General features: G+C 40.2%; 1 protein-coding gene across 1 annotated transcript in view; it reads left to right on the forward strand.

The window, feature by feature from the left end:
* Positions 1-11,674, forward strand: part of NKAIN3 (sodium/potassium transporting ATPase interacting 3) — a 750,443-nt gene extending 738,769 nt beyond the window's left edge. Inside the window, exons 6-7 of the transcript XR_001720209.4 lie at positions 1,852-2,752; positions 10,882-11,674. The gene's annotated coding sequence lies outside the window, so the exon portion shown is untranslated. The remainder of the gene's footprint in view (positions 1-1,851; positions 2,753-10,881) is intronic.
* The last annotated feature ends 555 nt before the right edge of the window (positions 11,675-12,229 follow it).

The raw sequence follows: 12,229 nt of genomic DNA on the forward strand, positions 1-12,229 counted from the left end.
TCAGTGGGCACCCTGTGTGAGGGCTCCAACCCCACATTTGCCTTCTCCACTGCCCTAGCAGAGGGTCTCCATGAGGGCTTCGCACCTGCAGCACACTTCTGCCTGGATATCCAGGTGTTTCCATACATCCTCTGAAATCTAGATGGAGATTCCCAAACCTCAGTTCTTGACTTCTATGCACCCACAAGCTCAACACCACATGGAAGCTGCCAAGGCTTGGGGCTTGCACCCTCTGAAGCCACAGCCTGAGCTGTACCTTGTCCCCTTTTAGCCAAGGCTGGAGCTGCTGGTAGGCAGGGCACCAAGTCCCTTGGATGTACACAGCAGGTGGGCTTTGGGCCCAGCCCAGGAAACCATTTGTTCCTTCTAGGCCTCTGGGCCTGTGATGGGAGGGGCAGCTATGAAGATCTCTGACATGCCCTGGAGACATCTTCCTCATTGTCTTAGTGATTAGCATTTCAGCTCCTCATTACTTATGCAAATTTCTGCAGACAGCTTCAATTTCTTCCCAGAAAATGGGGTTTTCTTTTCTATCACATCATCAGGCTGCAAATCTTCCAAACTTTTAGGCTCTGCTTCCTCCTGAATGCTTCACCGCTTAGAAATTTCTTCCCCCAGATATGCTAAATCATCTCTTTCAAGTTCAGTGTTCCACAGATCTCTAGGACAGGGGCAAAATGCCACCAGTCTCTTTACTGGAGTAAAGAACGACTTTTATTCCAGTTCCCAACAAGTTCCTTATCTCCATCTGAGACCACCTCAGCCTGGACTTTATCATCCATAGCACTATGAGCATTTTGGTCAAAGACATTCAACAAATTTCTAGGAAGTTCCAAACTTTCTCACATCTTCCTTTCTTCTTCTGAGCCTTCCAAACTGTTCCACCTGTTACCCAGTTCCAACATCACTTCCACATTTTCGGGTACCTTTACAGAGGTGCACCACCATCTGGTATCAATTTACTGTTTTAGTCTGTTCTCACTCTACTAATAAAGACATACCTGAGAGTGGGTAATTTATAAAAAAATACCAGGTTTAATGTACTCACAGTTCCATATGGCTGGGGAGACATCATAATCATGGCAGAAGGCAAAGGAGGAGCAAAGTCATGTCTTACATGGTGGCAAGGAAGAGAGCTTGTGTAGGGTAACTCCCCCTTACAAAGCCATCAGATCTCATGAGACTTATTCACTATCACAAGATCAGCACATGAAAGACCCACCGCCATGATTCTATAACTCCCACAACATGTGGGAATTATGGGAGCTACAATCTAAGATGAGATTTGGGTGGGGACACAGCCAAGCCAAATCACAGAGCTTGCGATGAGCTGAGATCATGCCACTGCACTCCAACAGAGGGAGACTCTGTCTCAAAAAATCATTTTTTAATAAAAAGAAAAATATATATATATAATTATTGAACATTTACTCTGTGGAAGATGTTGGTTCTACTTGGCAGAATTGGTCTTTCTACACCCTAAGAAATTTAGCATTACTTCCATTATTAGACATTGAACCCTAAATACACCTATGACATCATGAATTATCTGAGTGCTTTGTAAATAGGAATCTAATTAGCTTTTTTGGCAATCACATTACCTTGTTCATTCCCATCAAATCTTTCTAACCTGGAGCCATAAGGTTATCATTCCCTGCCCTGCACACAAAGGTAAGTGTTAAGTAAAAATTCCTCATCTTGTATCTGCTCAATGAATGTTTAGACTTGATTTCAGGCACTTATATTGACTTTTATTACACTTAATTTTGTTTGATTCAGCAAATCATTTCAATCTAATATGATCAATTTAAATGTTGATATTTTAAAAATCAACTTATTGGTTATTCTCAGATTCATGTGATCTGCAAGTATGCAAACATCTTTTTATCCAGATGCTGCAAATTATTGAATAAGCAAGAATTAGTAAGATATTATCGCCAAATTGTCACATCAGTCAAGCCTCATGTGCTTCCTAAGAACTGAGGTGATGCATTATTTTAGAGTGTCATTCTAAACCCCAGATTCAACATCTTCCTAATCTTTCTAGTGCAGTCTAATATATAAATTTTATGAAAAGCATGAGTTTTTTTTAACCGGCAGTGCTGTTTGAGAATTTACATTGATTCCTAAAGATTGCCATTGCTTTGTATAAAATGTTATAAATTATCTTAGCATCTTACCTGGAATTTCCACTAAATTCACCAATTTATGATTTGTGAAATCTGATTTTACTTTTTGAAAATTTTCATGTGAATTTCCCATTTTCAGTGTTGTAGCACCTCTCTCTTCCTCTAAGATCCTCCAAGCTCATCAAAAGCCATGATCTTATTATACCAGCAGTTTTATTTATTCGATCTTTCAACAAGTAGTTATTGAACTTCTATAATGTGCCAGGCTCTGGAGCTTGCCTTACACCAAACGGACACAATTGATCCATTCGAAGTGTCGTAATTACACATTGAGGGACCAACTAGACCTTTTCTCATTGTAAACTTGGAGCAAAAGTAAATTCATTAAAATAAATTTACATTATAGTGCTACAAAAAAATGAACAGAACCAGAAAGCATTTTTTACAAAAATTAACAGAACAGTGTGATAGAGGGGAAAAGGATGTGAGATCGTGGTGCCCTACCTTCAATAGGATGGCCAGAAAACACCTCTCTGAAGAAGCAGCATTTGAGCTGAGACCTGAAGAACGAGGAGTCAGTGATGCAGAGAACCTCAGGAGATGCCTTCCAATCTGAGAAAAGAGTAAGTGCAAAGGCCATGAGATGGGAAAGAGGTGAACAATGTTCAGGGAACTGAGAGGAGCCCTCTGTGGTTGAGCCTAGTAAGTTTAGGAGAGAGGCTTGAGACTGGACAGGTGGGAGGTAGGAGGTAGCTGGATTATTCAGAGCCTTGTAGGTCAAGGCAAGAAGTTGAGGTTTTATTCACTAGGAAACCATGAGAGGGTGTTAGGTGTTAATAGCAGTGGGTAAGGCTAATCACCTCAATACCACCTCTTTGGGTATAAAATACCAGCAAATACTAGGAACTGCATGTATCTTTAAAAACCAGAATTGTTGGCAAAGAAAAAGGGCACTGCACTCTTCCTCTGCTTGAGCAGAAATTAAATTTAATGTCATTCCTCCCAGCTTGTGCCATCTTAATCCTTTGAGAATACACAGATATCAATGCAGAGCAAAGTATGTGCTTGCTCAGCTCACTGACACATAATAATCTGACATTAGTCAATATGTCGGAAAAGGAAATTCAATCACAAAAGACATTTTTGCTTCCAGATTATGTAGAAATGACTTCATTAAGTTTGTTTTCAGAGTGTTTTTCTGAAAAGCTGATGTCTCTTTAAATGGTTACATTAAAGAGCTCTAATGAAGACTTACATGAACTGAAATATCAGCACTAATGGTGCTTGATTCTGTCTTTGTCATTTTGGTGATGAAAAATAAAAGAAGACTGGATATCTCCTGTTAATGCAATCCTTTTAGAGCTCTTTAATTGAACGTGTCTTTAAGGGACAAAGTGTCCTGGTGAATAAAAAACAGCTCAAGCAATTTCCTTGAGTTGCAGGCATTGGTACAGAGCAAATATGTTCAGAAAAAAGAGGAATCAGTAGCTGGAGTTGAGGTGCCACTGAGATCCGGGGCCCATACCCAGCGCTGTTCCCCTCGCCACCCCCCTTTCTTCTCTTTTCTTCTTCTTCTATTTTTTTCTTTTAGACAGAGTCTCGCTTTGTCGTCCAGGCTGCAGTGCAGTGGCACGACCTCAGCACTCTGCAGCTTACATCTCCCAGGTTTAAGTGACCCTCCTGCCTCCCAGAGTAGCTGGGATTACAGGCATGCACCACCACACCCAGCTAATTTTTGTATTTAGTAGAGACGGGGTTTTACCGTGTTGGCCAGACTGGTCTCAAACTCCTGACCTCAAGTGATCCACCCGCCTCAGCCTCCCAAAGTGCTGGGATTACAGGCATGAGCCACCACTCCCAACCACTTTTCTTTTATTCTTTACTTTTCCTTCCTGTATCTCTGATCTCTCTGTATTTCTTATACTTGGGGATGCCCCTCTCTATGTTACTTTAGTGCCAGTTCTACTATTCATTTACTCCATATTTTTGAATCAGTGAAACTTCCCAGGGCCTGAGTTCTCTTGCCTTTATATAAAGAGAGGCTGACGCCTGTCCCATTGGGTTGCTATGGAAAACAGACAACACAGGCCGTGATATATCGATAAGTCCCCTCCAAGTGTTAGTGTTCCCTCACCCTCACCCATCCCACCCTTTCAACTTTCCCTTTTCTCCCCTTCCCTTGCCCATGCCATAGGTCAAGTTTTTCATATAGCCATGATTCACTCTACCTGTGGCCCATGGGTTCCAAGGGCTGGAGGACACCAGTATAGAGTTTATACACTCAGAAGTATATTCTAGCATGCAAATTCTTTCAAAAGAATTCTTTCAAAAAGAATTACCTAATCCCTTCTGCTAGTTAAAGGCAAGATTTTTTTCTGGTTGGGGAAAGCTGCATAACGAAGTTGAATCCTATACTTGCCTTCGTGCATAAGAGCAATCTGTCATCAGAGGCCAGTCCGAAAGGAAAACTAACATCCGGTTAATGAGGGCATAAAACTCAAGCTTTCTTGAGTACCTCACCTCCAAGCAGATTCAGGGACCCAGTCTCATTCTGTGTTCTGGTTTTGTGAAAGCCTAGGATCCTGAAGGTTTTGTTTTGTTTTGTTTTTTTGCCTCTAGGTACAAAAGAAAAAAGAGTGAAAATAGGAGTGATTGCATGGGGAAATTTTTAGGGGCCAGGCCTGGAAGTCGTTCGCATTACCTCTTTCCGCCCACATTCCTTAGGCCAGAACATAATCATAGTATCCCACCAGACAGCAAGGAAAGCAGAAAAACAGGATCTAGCTGTGGCCCAAAAAGAAAAGGAAATAGAATATAGTGAACACATAGCAAACTCTGCCACACAACCTTTTATTACAAATAGTTTCGTTTAGTATTTTTTACATTGTAATGTGTATTTGATGTATTAGGATTTTACCAACACTTAAGAAAATTGGAAAATTAGGAGAAAAAGAAAATGTACTCAAACTTTAAGTTTCCATAGAATAATAGTGACTGTCTTCATCTTCATCCTCTGTGCATGTTACAAAGATAACATGTAAACCAGGATAGTAAATAATGCCACCACAACATTATTCTCTAGAGGCACCATATGGCCCCCTTTCTCCTGGCACTAGAGAAATCTCTCACATGTCCTGTTTCTCCTTTTCAGCCTTCTATGGCCCCTTTGCTAACGAATCACTCTTGTCCTTGGCCTCTGGTATTTGTTCTGGTTGGGCCGGATGTTGGGGTTGGAAGGATGGAAATGAGAAAAATACTATGCTAAAAGAGTCCTGGTAACTTTCTCTTCTTTGAGTTGCATTACCTAAGGCAGCCTATGTTACTTTGTGACTTAGAGAAATGAATGAGGCAGATAAGGGGGTAGAAGTAACTACCTTTTCTCATTGAGATAATTTCTGCCCTGTAAAAGCAAGTTGAGAGCCAGGAAGAAAAGCACAAATGAAAGAAGCATGCCCCATAGCTTATAAACCATCTTATCTAACTTCAGGTCACTGGTTTAATGCCCTTACATTATTCCAGAGCCTTTTATAAGCTCTTTAAATGCATTGATTACTTTGGGAAGACTTTAAATTGGAATATCAGTAGTGTAGATTTGTCACCATGTGTTAACATTAAAGATGCACATACCCTTCGACCCAGAAATTTTTAGAAAGTTGTCCTGCAAATGTACCCACATATGTGTAAAAAAGTCATTCACTGCTTTCATCGAAGCATTTTGGTAGTAAGAAAAGATTAGAAACAACCCAAATGCCTACCAGGGGAAAACTGCTTACATAAATTATGGTACTGCCATGCAATGGGTCATTATGCAGCTATCAGAAAAGAATGGAGTCTGTGTGCTGCAGTATTTCCAAGATAGGGTAAGGGGCAAAGCCACATGCAGAAGTAGGTGCAGTATGCCACCATGTTCGTGAAAAGTGGGAAAGGGATTGTATGATGATTTGTCTAAGTGTAGAATGTCTCAGGAATGATGTAAAAGAAATCAGTTGCACTGGTCATCTCTGGGAAAAAGGATTGAGTGGCTAGGCACCACAGATCAAGGAAGGAGACATTTTAGGCTTTCCTCATAAAACCTGTTTGGACACTTCAAGTTCATTCATTCATTCATTCATTCATTCATTAAATGTTATGATCTTTAACCAGCAGTGTCAAAGGCTACTGAGAGCAGAGTTTCAGCTCCTCATTTGAACTGGAACATTCCAAAGAAGGAGCATCTCCTTGAAGGGAATTTGACTAAGGCATTAACCAAGAGAAGAGAAATGTAACCTACATTTCCTCCATCTCCATCTGGAGAGTCCTTTCAAGTGTCATCTTAGGAAAATCTAGGTTTTCCCTTTACAAGGAAGGTGGCATTTTATTTCATGGAAAATCAGACTCTGCTTTCTTATAGTTTTTTCAGCTTGGCTCAAGCTCAGGAAAGTAAATAGCAAAAATAGGTGAACCATAAAATTAAGCCTACATCATTGGGGTGTTAACTAAGGCCATTAAATTTGTCATTTGGGATCTAAATATTGGAGTAGGACTTTGATGATACTGTGAAATTGTACCTAAAGTAGACTAATCCAGAATAATAATAAACAGCATGATTGAAAAATTTGAAAAACTACTTAAGCTTTCCAATTGGTATTTACATTTGCACATTCCCATCCTTAATGACATAAAATGAAATAGCTCTACAGATGCTTAATGCATCAGGGCTCAGTGAATCTGGAGGAAAAGCAGATGGCTTGTGTATATCTGAGAGCATTTTAATATTAAGCAAATAAACCCCAATTAGATGGGCGTGGCACAAGCATATCCTGTTGCATGCTTAATGGTGAGAAGTGGATATTTCAACTGTCTGTCCTCTGTACTTTACAAGAGTTTATTCAAAATGGCTGCATGGTAAGAGCTGGGGAATTAAACAAGGCTAAGAAGCAAGAGAGTAGATGAATGAGAATCCACACAGTGGTATAGATGAATGCTACAGTAGAAGCTGCTCAGCTGGTGCCTGAGAGGGAAGGGAGGACCTTTGTTCACACTGCTCTGTGTCTGTTGTGCTGAGCAGGGACTAGGGTTGTTGCCGAACTGAAAACAAAGAAAAGCTAAACTGATCTATATCATAAATGTCATAGAGATATGTGGTAGAAGGAAGATGGAGGAAATGGTAAACACAAGGGGGAAGAAGGAAAGGTAGGTTGGGAGTTTAGAGAGGTAGGAAGGAGAAAAGGCTAGAGTGATATAAGAAACTTTAAGAAGAGTGGACAATCAATTCAGAATTTATATGTAAATCAAAACATCAAGTTGTTCACCATAGATATATAAAATTTGTATTCAACTATACTTCCATAAAGCCAAAAATAGTTAAAATATTAGAAACATTATAATAGTTTTCAAAAGAGAGGTACCCAAATCAGCAGCATCAGCATCACCTGGGAGCTTGTTAGAAATGCAAATTCTCAAGCCTCACCTCAGACTGAATCAGAAACTCTTGGGTGGGCCCAAAAGTCTGTGAACAAGTTTTGCAGGTGATTCTTATGCACTCTCAAGACTGAGAACCACTGGTCCACACCTTCTATTTAACATGATAACTAGGTTGACCTATGTTGTAAATATTCCCATTGAACATAAAAGTGATGTAAAATTGCTAGAAGCTGTCTGTATTGGTCTTTTTTCACACTGCTAAAAAGATACTACCTGAAACTGGGTAATTTATAAAGGAAAGTGGTTTAATTAACTCATAGTTCTGCATGACTGGGGAGGCCTCAGAAAACTTACAATCATGACAGAAGGTGAAAGGGAATGAAGGCACGGCTTACATGGTGGCAGGAGAGAGACAGAGTGCGCAGGGGAAAGCTGCCCCTTTTAAAACCATCAGATCACATGAGAGCTCCCTCACTATCATGAGAACAGCATGGCGAAACCACCTCCATTATCCAATCACCTCCCATCAGGTCCCTCCCTCTACACTTGGGGATTACAATTCAAGACGAGATTTAGGTGGGGACACAGCCAAACCATATCATTCTGCCCTGGCCCCTCCAAAATCTCCTGTCCTTTTCACATTTCACAACCAATCATGCCTTCCCAACAGTCCCCCCAAGTCTTAACTCATTCCAGCATTATCACGAAAGTCCAAGTCCAAAGTCTCATCTGAGACAAGGTATGTCCCTTCCACCTATGAGCCTGTAAAATCAGAAGCAAGTTAGTTATTTCCAAGATACAATGGGGGGTACAAGTATTGGGTAAATGTTCCTATTCCAAAATGGGAGAAATTGGCCAAAACAAAGAGGCCACAGACACCATGCAAGTCCAAAACCTAATGGGGCAGTCATTAAATCTTAAAGGTCCGTAATGATCTCCTTTGACTCCATGTCTCACACCCACGGTATGCTGATGCAAGAGGTGGGCTCCCATGGCCTTGGGCAGCTCCTCCTCTGTAGCTCTGCAGGGTATGGCCTCTGCGGCTGCTTTCACAGGCTGGTATGGAGTGCCTGCAGCTTTTCCAGGCACACGGTGCAAGCTGTTGGTGGATCTACCATTCTAGGGTCTGGAGGATGGTGGCCCTCTTCTCACAGTTCCACTAGGTAGTGCCCCAGTGAGGACTCTGTGTGGGGGCTCCAGTGCCACACTTCCTTTCCACACTGCCTTAGCAGAGGTTCTCCCTGAGGCTGTCTTATGAAGACCAGCTTGGGAGGCAATAGAACTGTTTACTGAAAGAAATATTAAGAAAAAAATTCCTTCCCCCACCCCACCCAGCTTTGGAAAAAAGTTGCTTCTGGCACATTTCTAGAAATTAAGCTCCAAATAAAATTTGTAAATTTTAGATGGAAAGTGATAATAAAGACAGGCAGGTGATAATGGGAGTGTATTTGGATTAACTTCTGAACAAACAAAAAACTAGAAATTTGGGAGGAGATTTTAAAACCATGGCAGTGAGTAAGAATGAAGAGGTGAACAGAAAAAAAAAATTTTGGGTTTGTTTTAATTAAAAAACTAAAAGGTCAATAATATACAAGGCACCTAAATAAAAGTGATAAAGAAAAACAAATTAAGAGGATTTGGAACTCATGATTCACTTGAGGGTCACCTTGGTAGTAGTGAGGTGTAATGGAGTGAGAAGAGCCTGGGTTTTCAGAGTCAGTGTTCAGATCCACCAGCTGTAAATTATATCATTCTGGATAATTCACTTAACATTAGGGATTGACATGCTTTCATTTGTTCTTACTTTGCTCTATAGTGAGAGAAGTAAAGTGTTTAATTAGGGCTATTATTAGTTTTCAGTTTACCAAATAAATGAGCTCTTTTCTTTTTTTAAAAAAAAAAAGAGGAGGAGGAGGAACAATGTATGGTGAGTGTGTTATGAAATCTGAGCATATTTTTGACAATGCAATAGCCCCCTCCTCCAGAACCTCATAAAAATAAAAACTTCAACTAAGACTTGTATTACCCCTTAGGGCTTTTTGGAGTCAGATTTATGGGTTTTTCTGAGTATGGTACTGGGTTGACATGAGGTTTGAGTTGGAAGCAAGAAAGCCTCATGTTACTTGGGTTGAATTATTAAAATTGAGACTATGAGCCCAGTACATTTTTTCCAATATATTTCATGTTTAGGGCCATTCACATCAGCACTGATTTGCCATTTGTGCTCAGAGACTTTACATCCCCTTGTGTCTCCAAGTTCTTGTCATCTATTTTATGAAAGAGGCCATATGGACACTGTCTTCTACAATGGTGTCAAATATTAGTCAGAGGGTTAAGTTGTAAAATGAGTGCATAAAGCAAAAGCTAAGTGTAGTCATTTTTCTTTCTCTCTCTCTCTCTTTTTTTTTCCCACAGGGAGGTCTCACTGTGTCGCCCAGGCTGGAGTGCAGTGGCCTGATCTCGGCTTACTGAAACCTCCACCTCCTGGGTTCAAGTGATTCTCATGCCTCAGCCTCCCAAGTAGCTGGGATTACAGGCACTCACCACCACACCCAGCTAATTTTTGTATTTTTAGTAGAGACGGGGTTTCACCATGTTGGACAGGCTGGTCTTGAACTCCTGACCTCAAGTGATCCACCCGCCTCGGCCTCCCAAATTGCTGGGATTACAGGTGTGAGTCACCGCTCCTGGCTGCTTTTCATTTTTCTATCACTTGCACTATACAACTGCTGATCCCTCACCAGTCCTGTTGCTGGTAGGGGTTTGGCTGATATGCATGAATTCGTGATTTGGGAAGATTTTCTGTCATCCAGTTTTCTTGAGGATGATTGTCATGCATATTTTTTCCTTTCACTGTGGTGGTTGGTCCATTTGTCTTTCAGTGATAACTTGAAAGATGTTTTAAAAACTACCACTGCATCACGATCCCACCACCTCAAACTGGATGAAATTTCCTGCTTGATAAACCAACTAAGACTAAAAACTAGCAGTTAGTGATATCAGAAGAGAATAAAAAGTGTGTCTTCCATTCAAACAGTGTAAGGTGATATCTCATTGTGATTTTAATTTGCATTTCCCTAATAATTACTGATTTTGAGCAGTTTTTCATGAACCTGTTGGCCTTTTTAAATTTTTCTTTTGAGAAATGTCTGTGCAGGCCCTTTGCTCATTTTTTAATTGGGTTATTGATTTTCTTGTTGACTTGTTTGGGGTCCTTATATATTTTGAATAGTAATCCCTTATCAGATGTATGGTGTGTTAGTCTGTTTTGCATTGTTATAAAGGAATACCCAAGGCTGGGTAATTTATGAAGAAAAGATAGTCAGTTATTTGGCTCATGATTCTGCAGGGTGTACAAGCAACATGGTGCCGGCACCTGCTCAGCTTTTGGAAAGGACTCAGGAAGCTTTTACTCATGATGGAAGGCAAAGCGGGAGGAGGCACATCACATAGCAAGAGTGGAAGCAAGAGAGACGTCATGCTCTTTTAAGCAATCAGCTCTCAGGTGAACTAATAGAGTGAGAACTCACTCATTTCTGTGGGGAGGGCATCAAGCTATTTATAAGGGATCCATCCTCATGACACAAACACTGCTATCTCCCACCTCTAACACTGGAGATGACACTTCAACATGAGATTTGGAGGGGACAAATATCAAAACTATATCATATGGTTTGCAGATATTTTCTTCCATCCTTGAGTTATCTTTTCATTTTGTTAATTGTTTCCTTTGCTGTGCTGAAGCTTTGTTTAATGAAATCCCATTTGTCTATTTTTTGCTTTTGTTGCCTGTGCTTTTGGGAACCTATCTAAAAATTTATTGCCCGGAGCATTGTTGTGAAGCTTCCCCCTATATATTCTTTTAGTAGTTTTACAGTTTCAGCTCTGCTATTTCAGTCTTCAATCAATTTTGAGATTATTTTTTAATATGATGTGAGATGGAGATCCAATTTTACTCTTCTGAATGTGGATATCTGATTTTCCCAGCACCATTTATTGAAGAGACTGCCCTTTCCCCATTGTATGTCTTTGGCACCTTTGTCAAAAATCAACTGACTATAAATGTGTGAGTTTATTTGTGGTGTTAGTCAGAATGTAGAGAAAAGGGACCCCTTATGTATTGCTGGTAGGAGCACACATTAGTACAGCCATAATGGAAAATAGTATGGAGGTGCCTCAAATGACTAAAAATAGAACCACCATATAATCCAGCAATTCTGCTTCTTGATATATAGCCAAAAGAATTGAAATACATATGTGGAAAAGATAGCTGCACTCTCATGTTTACTGCAGCATTATTCACGATAACATGATACGGACTCAACCTAAATGTTCATCAATGAATGAATGGATACAGAAAATGTGGTATATACACAATGGAATACTATTCAGCCTCTAAAACGAAGGAAATTCTGTCATTTATGACAACAAGAATGAAGCTGATGGACATGATGTTAAACGAAGTAAGCGAGGCACACAAAGACAAATACTGCATGGTCTCACTTATACGTTGAATCTGAAAGAAACCAAATTCATAAAAGTAGAGAATAGAACGGTGGTTACCAGGGGTGGGGAGGGAAAGTAAGAAAGGAAATGGGGAGTTACTAGTCAAAAGAAGCAAAATTTTAGTTAGGCAGGAGAAATAAGTTTTTCATTGTTGTTGTTTCTTGGTTTTTGGTTTGTTTGTTTGTTTATTT

Source organism: Pan troglodytes, chromosome 7 (genome assembly GCF_028858775.2).
Source record: "Pan troglodytes isolate AG18354 chromosome 7, NHGRI_mPanTro3-v2.0_pri, whole genome shotgun sequence".
NCBI lineage: Eukaryota > Metazoa > Chordata > Mammalia > Primates > Hominidae > Pan > Pan troglodytes.